General features: G+C 37.0%; 1 long non-coding RNA gene across 4 annotated transcripts in view; it reads left to right on the top strand.

Annotated features, from left to right (window-relative positions):
• Nucleotides 1-14,734, top strand: part of LOC144246768 (uncharacterized) — a 271,425-nt gene that overhangs the window by 95,144 nt on the left and 161,547 nt on the right. For all 4 annotated transcript variants that reach the window (XR_014956907.1, XR_014956909.1, XR_014956910.1 and 1 more), the window contains one exon: nt 11,778-11,890. This is a non-coding gene — a long non-coding RNA (uncharacterized LOC144246768). The remainder of the gene's footprint in view (nt 1-11,777; nt 11,891-14,734) is intronic.

Genomic DNA, 14,734 nt, shown 5'->3' with positions numbered 1-14,734 from the left:
ATTCTGTTTATCTGTTTCTGATGCTATTGCTGGAAGAGACACCTTCCCCTACAAATAGCTCATCTGTGCCCTACTCAGCAGGGTGCCCTGCAGGGTTCACCCATTGCACTGAAACCATTGAAACTCCCAAGTACAGAGCTATACATTGTCAAAGAGAATTATCTTGAGCTTCTGCACATAGATTAAAAAATAGAAGGCTAAATTATAGAATTCTTAGCTTAGGGAAAAAATCCACCCTCTAAATGAAACATCATCAAAGTCTCAAAGTCTGAAAAACTGTCTGAGATTTTAAGGGTCACGGCACTAACTGAAAACAGCTAAGAATTACTGAGCAGACAGTGGATCTATGAATCTGGAGTAAGTTTTAATAATATAGTCATGAGCATCTATACCAGGCATTACCTGGTAATGTCTGTCTGTGGTGCAGATCAGCTGCAGCAGGCAGGCTTTTATTTTTTTCGGGGAAAGGGGGGGGCGGGGGGGAGGCTGTTGCCCTTCCAGTATTTTTCCTGAAAGACAAGATATTCTTGCTATTCCTTTTATGAGATCATTGCATAATTTTGCTTGTCCTTATTGCTTGTGTGTATAACTTTTATGGTCCTTATAAACTAATGATGTCCTACAGAGATATTTACAAAGATGACTCAGTTTAGTTGTATTTTGAACAGATTTCTTGTAATGTATCATTTATAGTGAAAGGAGAATTCATCTGATAGAAAAAGAAAGCTGATGCTCTACAAAATGTGCTTTGCTGCCAAACCCTTCATGCATATGGACTGGCTCTGTGTTTTGACAGTGTGTGAGGGGAATACCAGATGTCAACTAATCAATGTATACAGCACTCAAAAAATGTTTATTTACCATAAATTATTTTTTTTTTTTTCTGTGAGCTGCTGGAATGAGCTGTTCAACAGCTCCATTTAGTTATTGCTGGGGCTGCATCCTGAACTGAAAGGAAAGAGACCCTACCAGAAAGAGAAGTCTTGTATCTCTTCTGCATGGGAACACGAAGTCTTGGAGAATTAGATAAGGGTGTTGAAAAAGCACCAAGGGAAGTTTTAAAATGTTGTTATAAATCACTACATAAAAAGTCAGTCATGTACAGCACCTCGGGATTTATAGATCAGAAGTACAAATTTCAAGCAAGTTAAAATTTTTCTATATAGGTAACAGAGCAGTGGACTTCAAATCAGTTGGCTCTACACCAAAAAGTTTGAAGATTTTAAATATTTATCAAGATGTACCTTTTAACCTTCACTCCCACTGCAAAGCAGCCTAAACTCTGTCCAAATCATTAAATTAATCCTTAGTGGGCTCTTCAAAATCAAAATTTCATTTCTTTAGCATGCAAATGATACTATTAATGCTTGAAAACATACAGTACAAAAAGCCCTCATCCACCTGCCTATTTTGATCTTGTCCGAAATCTTCAGCATTATTAAACTATAGATGCAGGATATAAAATGTAATTTAAAATTAGTTATTGCAATTAGATGGCAAGAACTAGCTTTATTTGAAGGGTAAAAAGATTAGTCTGTTATCTGCTTTATGCTGCTGAAAAGCATATGTGGGCACTGTAAACTGAATGATGTAAGAGGAAAAGGTATATTGCTATGAAAGGTTTTACTATCACTGGGATTCTGCAGCGAGTTTTGGGACTGCCTCTTTTAACACAGTTCAGGAGGGTCAGCTTTAGAACAGGGCTGCTGAGTGCTTCCCTCACTTAGAGACCTCGGTGCCAGGGGATCACCCTGCCTCCAGCTCACTGCCCTGGTTCACCTCCTCAACTTCCTTGGGTTTTCAGTAGCGCCTGCTTGGTGAGACAGACTTGGAGGTTCCTCATGAAAGTACCCAGTGCCCGAGGCTGTGTTAAACTGGTTTTGTGACCTCTCTGTGAGTGCATCTCCTTGAGGTGCCCCATGCTGGGGGAGCTGAGGTCTGTGCACAGCTCTGCTGAGGCTGCAGCTCTCCTGAGTAGCCACAGCCTGGGTGCTGCTGGTGCCTGGCTTGTGCTCCCCACCCATCCTGCACCTCCCAGCTGTGGGTGTGCAGCCTGTGTGGGGCACTGGTGAAAGGTGACACTAGGGTGGCTGCCACCTTCTTGTCCAAGCTTGGCTGGACACCTGAACTGAGCCTGGAGCACTGCCAAACCCAGCAGCCAGCAATGTGAAAGCCTGGGCTGTTGGCTTGACCTGGAAGGGGAGCTGAGCTGCCCTTGCAGCTGCTGCTACCCTTCTGGATGCCAGAACAGGCAAGTGAACATCATCATGTTATGGTTTTTTCTCCTGGCTGTTGCCTTAGTTTCGGGAGACATGGGTGGCTGAGGGATGGCCTTGGGCAGAAGTGCTCTGCCCACAGTTATCCACAGGGAGATGTCAGGAAGGATTTGGGAACTGCAGCTTCTGAGAATGTGCCTGAGGGTCTGGGCAGTCAGCTGGGGTGAAGGGGAGTGCCTGAGACCACCAGCCCAGAGACATGAAACTCCAGCAGAAAAACCCTTCTGCTTCTGTGCTGCTGGGCCCTGATCACTTTGCCTTTCTCTGTTGAGTCCAACCCAGCCACTTTGGCTTTTCTCCATTTGGAGATATATTTTAAAAACATCTTCCTATGCTGAGTTCAGAAACTTTTAATCTATTTTTTTGCTGTAAAGTTAGAAAGTCCAGGCAGGTCTAATTGAAACCTGATGCCAAGCTGGGGTCCTGTCACAAACTGTCAGGTCCTAAAGTTTTCATGCAGTAAAATGAGTAAAGGTCCTGACGTGAATAATTGAATGATGTGTAGAGAAAGGCTAATGCTAAGTAACCCAAAAGACATCTCTTATTAAATGGGTTCCTGTTCTGGTTTTGAGACAGGTTCCATATTTTGGAAAGCTTTAGTTCAAATCTAAACAGCCTGTGGTCAGTCTATTGCTGCTTAATGAAGAGAGAAAGGCCTCATGGAGTTATTGTAAAACTAAATGAAAATACTTTAATTGCTTCAGGAAGAGTTGGAGTTGAAATGCTTCAACACTTTATGATTTTAGGGAATTTTCATTTACTTTAGAATCAGAAATCTTTGTGCTGTATTTTAGCATGCCAATTTTCCTTCAAATATTTACAATGCTTTCAAGATAAGGTGAACTAGAGTAGTGTTGAAAACTAAACAAGGACATCCAAACAAGTGCTTAGTATGGTTGATTGCTGCCTTTGTTCCACATTATATGAGCAATATTTTGACATATTGTAAAATAATAATACTTCAAAATACTTAGCTAAATAATATAATATGTTAATATTTCTTAATTCATTGATTTTGATTACAATACAATTTTTTCCCTTCTGTCACAAAAGTAATGCCAACTTCTGTGTAAGCCTAGAGCACAGTGATCTGGGGAGGGGCAGAGAGGGGATGTTTGGACAGTAAAATGTTCTGGTTCTCTCCAGCCTATACCCCGTCCTCATAGACCACAGTATGAGGTCACAGCTGATGTAATTGTTAGAATATTTGTAATGGTTTTCTGCTCTCTATGCTGAGGTGATCTCAACACTGGAAGGACTTTTTTACTAAGTAGCAACTTGTATAATTTGTTTGAATAAGTTTTGAAGTGTCATGTTGGATGGGAAAGGATTTTGATTCTTGTTTTACCACATAAATCCTTTATGAAGACCTGAAAAAAATTGTTTGTAATTCTATTCCCTAACAAAGTATTCTTAAATAAAAGCTAATTATAGTGGTTTTGGTCTCAAATATAGACACACAAGTAAGGCCAATATTGTTTTAGTAAGCATATCTGTCAATGAATGTACAGGCCTGAGAAGGATGTAGATACTGGAGCTGAGCAATCTGAACTGTAAAACCATGTTCCTCCTGGAATTACATTTCTGAGTTGTTGACAAAATTAGAAAAGCAAACATGTATTTGGTCACATTGTCTTTTTAAAATAGCTATCTTTTACTCATATCCACAGATCAATGTAGATCCAAAGATACAGGAAAAGACAACAGCTATTGTACTTACAGCAGGGGGGTTCCTTCAAGCTCATCCTTTTCTCAAAGCAAGGAAGCAACATTTTGTTACATTTATTATACATATGACATATTCTTTAAAATATGATGTGTGGATAGCATGCCGGAAGTCATAAAATTTTTTGGAAATGTTATAATGTTTGGGTATGTGGAAAAAGACTAATTTAATTCAAAGATTTACATAAAACAATTCCCTTGTTGATGTTTGATCCAAGATTTAACATCATGTGTCATGGGATACCATTCAAAATCTGTGTTTGTCTGTATACCTGGATGTTGGGGACAAAAGAGGAACATTCTTGTCTGAGATCTGTGAGTTATGGTTTTTGCCCTGTAATATCACACTGACTGCTCAGTTATTTTTTCTAAGCATGTAATGCTATTTGACAAGTTTCACAACTCTTTGAACCATCAGTCCAAGCTCTTTAGGCCCCCACCCTGCAGGCAGGCTGATCAGTGACAGCAGAAGTTGAGCCACTGCTGGGGGAGGACACTGTGACTGCTGCCCTATGACCATTTCCATCCCTGGCTTTGTGCTGACATTTCTATACATTTTGATAATTTCAAGATTGTTTAACTCACAACACAACTTCCATCAGAAATGTCTAGGTAAGGAACAGCACTAGATTTCTGTGAGGGTAAAATCCACTCTGAGGTGGAAAAATGCATTCTGAATGCTGCTGCTCTGCTGAGGGTTGGGTAGATACAGAGAAGAATGGAGACTGCATACGTTGCCTGTAATGCCATAGAGGGCGTGTGAGATGGACCCTAGGTGAACTGAGGTTCCAGGCAAAACTACAGAGCACTTAGATCGTGCTGTTCCCCTCTCCTGCTCTGGGGACAAAGCTTTCTGTAGAAGGAATTTAAGAAGATTGAGGGAAAGCAAAGGAAAGGAATTATCTTTGATACTACATGGCTCCTAGCAGATAATTTCGCTTGATTTGTTGGAAAGACCTACTTTTGGGAACCTTAAAGCTATAATCAGAGGAGTATCTGAACATTTCTAATTTTTTTCTGTAGCTAGAATGGAGATTAAGCATATTACTACATGATTAAATTTAAAGCTTTGAACTGGTTTGATATAAAACCAATTTATAAATGTCAACAGTATTTCTATAGTTGACTAACAAATACTAAATTCAAGCTAGTTTGAAAAGAATGTCAGCATTTTCTTGTGGAAATCAATGGAACTGAGCTTCTCTTTTAGCTTTGGTTTTCTCTGTCTGCAGAGATACTTAAAAATTTCTAGAAAGAGAAACATGATGATAAATTTACTAAAAAAAATGAATGGATAAAACTTACTGATGAGAATTTTGATCATTAAGGAGAATCTTTCTTAGTCAATGTCTTGTTCTATAAAGTGTTGTCTTTGCTGTATTTTATTGAATCATGGGGCAACCACCATATGTCCCTGAGTTTCATACCCTTTATATATCTAGAATAATCATCCTCCCACCTACTGCCTAACAGTTTGCCAGAGATGCTCTGCTTTATGTAAATATAACACTTTGTATTATACTTCACTTTTAATGTAAATAAGATAACTTGCTGTGTACTAACACATAAAGACAGTCAGATTGACATTTTATAGCCTGGATGAATAACTCATACTAATAACCCTACTAAAGACAGCATCTGCTATCCATGTGAATAACTTCTGTACAACTTGGCCATTTTTCTAACACTTGTACAGTTAGCATGGCATATGTCAGAGTACCAGGAGCTCATATTAGTATTTTTTCAAAGACCATAACTTGCAAACATTTTCAGCTGAGCTAATACAAAACAGATCACCATCTATGTATACATACTAGTACTATAAGTAATTCTGGAAGCTACCTAAGGAATTTTGGTTTAGATCTCTGTGCTGTTGCGGGGATCAGTGATTTTTGGGTTCAGAACCTGTCTCAGCTGCAGGTTATTTTTTGAGAATATTTTTCAGGGAAACAAAATGGGGTTTGTGCATTGTTTCATCATTAGTGAAGTTGTTTGCATATTTATCTGAAGCTGAAAGTTTTAGTAATATAGTCAATCAGTGCTTATATGTTAATTACAGAGGTGTGGGAATACTAAATTGGCTTATCCACATATGTAAAAGGATGAGACTGTATAATGGGCATTCACTGGTACAACAGCAAGACAGTCTTGTGAATTAAGATCTTAATTTCAAGATATTTAGAAATTAAATAGGTATTCTCTTTTATTTTTTTTTTCCTGAAAATAATTGTCACAGGCATCACAATGATTTGTGTTTTCATAAGAAAAGTATTAATTACTTAAAAGAACCTGCTGGTTCCTTACTAGACCTTTCTAGTTTACACAGTCTATTACTCTAGAGGGTGAAATCCAGAAGTCTGCACTCAGTATTTATGCAGTTTCAATTGAAATCAAATCCCCAGCAACTTCAGTAGGACTTTTACCTAAACCAATTTCTGAATAAGCACTTCAGAATCTGGACCCTAGTGGAAATATGTAATCTGAATTTAAAAAGAATTGCTCTGAGTTTACAGAAAGCCATAACATTCAGCAGCTGAAGAAGAGAATTCATAGCATCCTAGGTTTTAAATTATTAATTCCTATGAATTTGTTATCCTCTACTTTCCTTCAAAACTTTTTACTGCAAAAGAAATTATCCTTGTTGGTGTTGGGTTTCTGCCAGTGATGCTTGCAGTGCTCTTCCCCAGCAAGATGGGGTCTGGTTACTCTTTGCTAACCAGTCTCCTACTTCTGCCACACAACTCCAGAGAACCCCAGGTCAGCTATAATTTCTTGAATTAGATGGAGGATGAAGGACTCATCCAGGAATAAGGCCTTGTGTTTATGAGTTAGCACAGAGCCAGAGCTCCTCTGTGCATGTCACGTGAAGGCTCTGTTTGGACACATTCAAAATTTAAATAACTTACATGAACTGTAAAAATTATGATGAATATTATTGGACCATATGACAACGCTTCTGTATTTGTTGTTGCCTGCAATATTTCATGTCTATTTAAAGGTAGTATTCAATGTTTGATCTTATCTAAGGCTAAGCAAGAAGGGACTTGTTCAATATGCACTTTTTGTCAGCCTTCTTTACCTTTTGTGTTTTCCATATTTTCAAGCAGCAGTGATTTATCTAGAAAAATATTCCTTTGTGTGAATTACTTTTTCCAGAGCAGTCTAAAACTAGACCAGATTAGTATAGGATTTCCTGGCTTTTTTGAGTTTCTTTGGCTTTGACAGTATTCAGTATTGACAATACAGCCCTTGTCCAGCTAGGTGACAGACTTAATATGGGTGACATATTTATATAGAACCCTCTCTGAGTCACCAAGTTACTGATTTGATAAATTGATGGTATCCAAAAAATATTTTTCCTTTCTTTACTGCTTTATGGGAGCATGCTCTCTCTCAGGATAATTGCCTCTTGAAGGTCCAGCCTTTTCCCAACGTTAGGGAAAAGAAATGCTCTAAGACAAATCAAGTTAACAAATATCTCTGATTTATGTAGTATGTTGGTTTCACTCTCTATAAGTTTCTAGCTATATCAGTGTTGGAACAAGGGAGTAGTATATTATGTAAATAAAAAAATCAAAATTATCAAGGAAAATTTTATCTAATAAAACATTGTGGAAGAAACACTACTGTATATGGCAATGCTCTCATTTTCCTTTGCACATACTTTGTTTGCATTTTATGTGACTTGGAGGACTGAGTTCTGCATTCATATGGACTGGAATGGATGATAAAGTACAGTAAGGAATATTATCAGTATTTGGCCTTTTCAAATCAAAATATATCTATTTTGGTTAAGTGTGACTTGATGTATTTGTTTCCTACTTCTGTAAGTGTAACTCAGCACATTCTTTTTTCAATAGAACTCATTCTCACAAATTCTGAATCCCAAGTCCGAAAGATTTTGATTTAATGGGTTCAGATTTTTTGGTTTAGAGAAACAAGTCTTGCAAAAAGTTGCTTTACAGGAACCTAGTATAATAATAAATGAAAAAATAGATACAATAGTAGGATGAGCACAGCCTGTGCATATTTAAGAATTTGGGTCTAAACCTGTTACTGAAGATAACAAACTTCAAAGTGAGTGTGCTGTATTATCCTGTGAGCCATATGGTGCTAACAACTTTGCTGCTTGGATCAGTCTACCACTCAGATGACAAACAAGTAAAGAAATGGAACTTGATCATTTGTGAAGTTAGTGAAAGGTCTGACACTGAGTTTGATCAGAAAATACAGGACCTTTGCTCTCTGCCTTTCCCTCCCTGATAGTTTCTACAAAACTTCTGTATTTTGGAAAGTCTTATACTGAGACTTAATATCTTTGAAAATGTATATATATTTAGAGAAGTAAGAAATTATAGACATGTGAGAATATGGAAAGAAACCCCCCTACAAAATTAGAATAGTCTCTGAGGGCATGAGGGAAAAGGCCTTTAAATCTAGACATCAATTATATTTTATCTTATGATGTTCTTAGTAGCTCTTTCAAACCCCTTGGTCTTAAATTGTATCAGTACTACAATATTCAGTCATCCAATACACATTAGGAAGGTGTAAAAACATAACTGCCTTCTTCATACATCTTCTAATAAACTTAACAGTAGAAGTTTTTTCTGTTCCTTAGTACAAATAAAACAGGAGGATATGTTTAAAAAAAAAAAAAGTAATTTTTCAGAATCAGTTGTTGAATTGAATTTCATCTTTCCTATAGTCAGTGGATAAAATCAGATTAGTCTGTGTAGGTTCAGCAGCATAGAGAATCCTCCATAAGGATGCAAGCAGTTAATGAGCAGTCACAGTTTCTTGTGCCATTCCTTCTGAATACCAGTACAGAATCTTTTTCTGTATGGAATCAGTTAAAAAAAAACTTTGAAGTACAGAAGTGAAGCACAAGGACTGGAAATTTTCTGGTCATTTTTCTATAGCTATTTCTCTGCAGTATGAAACAACATCAATCGCATAATGACCAAAAACTGCCTAGAGCCTATCTGGTAGGCAGTATAGGTAGTACAGAATCCAAGGAGTTAGTATTCTGAGGGAGAATTTGATGCAAAATGGGAAGGTATTGCATGAATTCTTAAAATCATACTTTTCTCTTGTTTTCTATAGGTAGGCTGGGGTTATTTTTAAAATCCTCCCACCAGCCTGCCAAATCACAGGATGGAGTTACTCAGTGTCTCCTTTCCATTGAATGTTTTGCTACATGCAAACTTTCATCTTCTGTCTCTGTACTTCTGTCTTCTGCTAGGCTTACTTTCAAAGGTAAGTATTTTGCTAACATATGAAACTGTAAGGAAACTTAATAATATAAATTACACCGTTAAGAGTCACAGGTCTAATGTCTTTGTCTAGTGATACATTTCTTATCATGGTGTGGTGTGATGATGACAGGAATTGTTTTTTTATTTTTTTATGCCCTGCAAATTCAGCGCAAAGAAAGCTAACTTGTATAGGTTCTAATTATAATGGATTTTTTCTCCTCACTGTGTGGATTAGAACTAAACTGAATTATAATGTCTCTCTGATTTCTTTTCTTTGCATTAGAAATAGGGGAAGGTTAAATGTATCCAATAATATTTTCTCTGCGGTGAGAAGCTACCACAGAGAATTGCAGCTGCAAGTGTGTGACACCTAAGCCCTTTCATCCTGACTCACAGCTTCAGTGTCAATAGCTATTATCCCTGGACTAGTAGTTTACAGTTAAATGTCAAAAGCGCCTGACATGTTGCTGGAACCATGAAACAGATCAACTGATGATGAAGCTTACTGCTGGTCTACAAGTTTCTTAATCTAGCTGTTTTAGTAGTTCCTCTGAATGCAGGTGATTTTGTCAGAAGGAAACAGTCTCAGTATAGATGTTTAAAGGGACATAGAAGGAGATGAGGCTGTCTGGGGTGTGATAGAGTACCAGTTTCAGAGCTTTGGTTAGTTTGCTTACTTTGAAATGCCAGGAGATTTAATTAATTCTGAACTCATTATTATTGGGTCTCTTTCCGCTGATTTCAATAATCTTACCTAGAAGTAATAAAAAACCCTTTCCAAAACAAAACAGAAAAAGCCAACCAAAACCTGCAATAGCAAGGATGTATGTTTTTTGTAAAGATTAACTAGGAAGCTTTGGTATTTATTAAACAAAAATTATGGTATGGTATTTCATCAGTGTTCTTTTTTTGGGGTTCAAAATTTTTTTTATAACTTTTCTGCTGAAGGACTCAGACATAAAATTTCCTTATTTAATGACTGGACAAATATTAACACTACGCATAATTTTATTTCATTGAAATTTTATTCTTATATTCTCTCAGGTGAATTTCGGATATCACTGCTCTCTTTCATTAGCTAAAATATTTCCTGGGTGATACTGCAGGCCACAATGGTGTATTTCAGTTCCATTTTAATATTACAGGAACATTCCTTGGGCCATTCTACCCTGTACCCTCCAATCTTAAATGAAGCTTCTTCAGCTCCAGTAAAGACATAGAATTTAAATGAATGATAGAAAACATTAAATATGACTTCATGTTTTTCCCCATTAGTTAGTGTTGGATAAATAAGAGGTGCTCTGTATCTTGTATCAAGCCAGGCCTATCTCTATAATCCTGTAGTCTGATCTGAGCCTGCAGCAAAGGGAAGCGGCACATGCTGGGCACTGTTTTATGTTGGTGGTAATCTCACTGTGGCACATTTACTTTAATCTGTCAATGAGTCGTGTTTGACACAGACTTGAATTAATGTTATGAGAATTAAAAGAATAGGAAAACCTTTTATTTTTAAAATAGAGATGCAAAACAGGCAGAGGGTTGAATGCCTCTAGCCAAGACAATGTATCAAAGAATGTTCTGTGAGATAGACCCAAAGATCAGGCGCTCTTGCCATGAGGGAGAGGAACTTTTTATGGAAAAACTATATACGTAAATCCAGAAAAACTAAACAGGAAAAAGACATTTATTCTCCTCTCTAGAATGAGAACTGCACTAAAAGATGATTAGTTTTGTATGCAATGGCCATAACCAGACTGAGACATGGTGAATTAATACGTAGGCAATTTCTGTAGTAATCACTAAACACAACAGAGATGTGTCTTTTGTTTCAGAAAAAGAAGCTTGGTGCCTGACAAAGGGTCAAATGAGTCCCATACTGCTGGTGCTGTCATGGTCTGGCCAAATTTGTGATGTCTCTTTCTCTAAGAGATGATGTTTGAAGCCTTGTAGGTTTAAGATCTACTTCATATTAGTAACTGAGAGGGTCTGTGTTGATACCACAGATGTTTGGATGGTTACTCTTGCTCCCAGATCCAGCAGGCTGTAACTGGGCAGTATTCATAGGAAAGAGGGGGATTTACATGTGTCTCCCAGCCAGGGAACTCCTGGGAACTCATTTTTCTTTTTAACTAGGTAGACCAAAGAACATGATGGTACCATTTATCAGCACTTTATTGTTGTGCCCATAAACCTGACACAGGAAACAGGCCTGCCTGGTCATCAGGCAGGTGTTTACTAAGCTAAATCCTGAATAATGACTGTTGACTTGTATTGGGACAAATAGCCAAGTGAAGCTAGGGCAAATTTCCCTTGAATAGCGGGTTCTGAATTTTGTGTTTCGCTTTGGAGAAATATTGGTTGTCAGTATTTATGCAAGACCTATTTTAAGGTTTTATTAGAATTAAAAAAAAAGAAAAGCAATACCTGTCCCCCACATTTTTACTAGGGGAAAAAAATCTATACTTTCCAGAAGCAAATTATTGTTTTAACTCTCTTGCTTCGCTATTTTCTTGACAAGGTTAAAAGACTGGAGTGTACTAGAGTCAAGAAAGCTCAGTGTTGGTTGGAGGTGAAGTCACCAGCATTACAGTTCTCCACCAGTCACAACTGATAAGTTCAGAACCACATCAGGTGAGGTTATTGTACTCTTGACTTGAAATGTGAAAGTCAATGCATGTGCAATCACATATCCCTGTTAAACCTCTTCCTTGTCAAATCACATATCACTAATGAGTTTTTAACTGTGAGTTTGGCTATTTAAATTGTTAAATTTCTTCTGCATTTGTATGATACAAATGGGTAGGTAAAAAATACCAATGTTATGGTAACTTCTGCATTTTAGGTTAAAAAATGCATATAATGTTCCTTTTTACTCAAAAAGAATTGCTAGCAAATCAAAATAGAAAACACAAGCAAACAGAAGAGGGAATATTTGAACAAGTACATGCAAAATAATTATTCAGCACTGCAGACTAGTCTTTTGCAAAGCTTTAAATAATATATGTACAGAGATTAGAAATCCCTGCAAGGAAGTTTTTAATTTTTTCCTCTATGATTCTCTCCAATATTTTCTTTGAAGCTCACATGGCATATCTTTTAGCCTAATTCAAAATGATGTTTTTACATCAAAAAATGCAGCCAAGCCAATACTTTTCCTTCAACTGGTTGTTCAAAGAGGGAAAAATTGTTAAAATTTGTTGTTTAAAAACAGTCTGCTTTGTGTTAGTCAATGTGTGATACAACTTCTCTCTTTGTGTCTCTTCTTTACTCCCTTTCTTTTCTCCCTTTCTCCTTTTCTTTTCTCCTTTTCTTTTCTTTTCTCCTTTTCTTTTCTTTTCTCCTTTTCTTTTCTCCTTTTCTTTTCTCCTTTTCTTTTCTCCTTTTCTTTTCTCCTTTTCTTTTCTCCTTTTCTTTTCTCCTTTTCTTTTCTCCTTTTCTTTTCTCCTTTAGTCTGTCTTTTCTGTCTTGTTGTGGAAATAAACATCTGTCCATACAATAGATTATTTTAAAAGATATCTCTGTATTTCTTCAAATGTTGCATTCATTGAAAATACTTTTGCTCTAAAACATGATAAACAAACAGATTTTTTTCTTGAGGTAATGGATGGCCGTAGTGGTTAAAAATCCAAAAATTCTTAGTTTGAAAGTACTAGTAAATGACACAAACTTTTTGTGTTACAAAATTCTTTAGCTGAATTACAAAGTATGTAAAAGAAAGTGCAGAATGATCAGAGGTTAGAAACAAAACTAGAAAAACAAAGGTATAAAGACATACTATATTAAGCCCTGCGGCAGTGCACCTTATTTATACAACAGAGAATGTCTACAGAATAAGCAACCAGCACAACAGAGGTATGACTAATAGATAGGTATGAATCAGTGGATTTGTATTCTCCTCACACATCCCTCTTCCCAAAAGCAGAGAAAATGAAAGAAACCCCCTCCTGCGCTTTCTCACGCATTCATCCTTTTCAAACCTGATGCTCACAGTTATGATAGTTAAATTTTAGCTTTGGGCAGCCCAGGGTACTAATCTTGCATGACCTGTTCCAAATGAAATCATGCCCTTATGACTTATTTGCTGTCCCTGTCTAATTTTTTTTCTCTTTGAGGATCCTGTATCCAAGGACTCTCACAATCAAAATAATAATAATTTAAAAAAAAAACCCTAAAACCTCTATCTTGTTGCAAAAGATTTAAGTATAAAGAGGAAGAGCATAAGTTTCAATATTGTGGAATCTGGATTACTTCTAGATCACAGTTTTCCATCTTCAATTTAGTTTCATGGAAGGATATTAATATCAAGTTTATAACTATCCCTGAGTGCCAATAAATCAATATCTAATTGCGGTGCAGTTAAAATCAATTGATAAACTCGTTTTTATGGTTCTTATAGGGAGGCAACTAGTAAGAAAGTACCATCTCTGCCATGATAAATCACCCCCAGGAAAACCAGCTTATCCCAGCTCAAGGTGGCCACAAAACCAACATTTCAGCAAGTGGCTTTGTCTCTAAAAATATCCCAGATATTTTATCACAATTATTAATGTAAATTCAGATCAGAGATTTTTGGTTTTTTTTACAAATGTAGTGCTTATGGATTACTTGGAGGTCCATGTATGGGGTTCAGCCTTTCACAATACCTCCTCACAAAAAATAATATATTTTTTTATTCTAGAAGATATATATCACTATAGCTGTGCCTTAAATGTGCTTTTCTGTACAGCTGGGCTTTGAGAAGGATTTTCCAGTGATTCATTGGCCTTGTCTTGGATCTTGTACAATAGCACATTAACCTTGGTGGAATACGTTAAAAGAACAGGGTCTTGACCTTGCAAATGTTACTGCATATGCCAAACTTTCCCTGTGGTACTCCCTGCATCTCCCCTGGAAGCTGCCTTAAAACATACACAGGAGTATTGATTTTGCAGGGACAATAATGTTAGGATACAAACCATACTCTGCTACTTATCTTGCCTTTCCAATGCAATACAAAATCCCTGCAATCTGCTTTCAGCTGTGATTTGAGTTAGCAGATGAATACAGTGGGCTTCTGTAAAGGATTGTTGGTTTTACCCAACCTCCTCATACTTAGCTGTTCTTGTTTGCCTCTGTAATTAATGGCAAAGTGTTTTTCTCGTGTTTCTTATCTATGGTTGGGTAACTCCAGACACAAATGCCAGTTCTGATGAACCTGAAAGGGAAAGTAGGTGGGAGCAATTTTTCCAAGAGTGTTATTCTAGTTGACAGGTCTGCCTCTTGTGACATTAATAATGCTTCACAAATGTTGATATAAATCAAGATAAAGCCAGAAGCAAACCATAGGCAGGATGGGGTGCCTTTGCTCTGCAAGTTTAGCATCCCCAGAGCTGATAGAAAGGCTGCAGCTTTCAGCTGTGAATACCTTTCTTCTTATCCCGGAAGCTTGTACAACGATATCGGTTCTCCATCTGCCTGTATATATGAATCAGGCAT

This window comes from Lonchura striata, chromosome 8 (assembly GCF_050655825.1).
Source record: "Lonchura striata isolate lonStrDom1 chromosome 8, ASM5065582v1, whole genome shotgun sequence".
Classification (NCBI taxonomy): Eukaryota; Metazoa; Chordata; class Aves; order Passeriformes; family Estrildidae; genus Lonchura; species Lonchura striata.
This window is presented reverse-complemented; position numbering and strand designations above follow the sequence as displayed.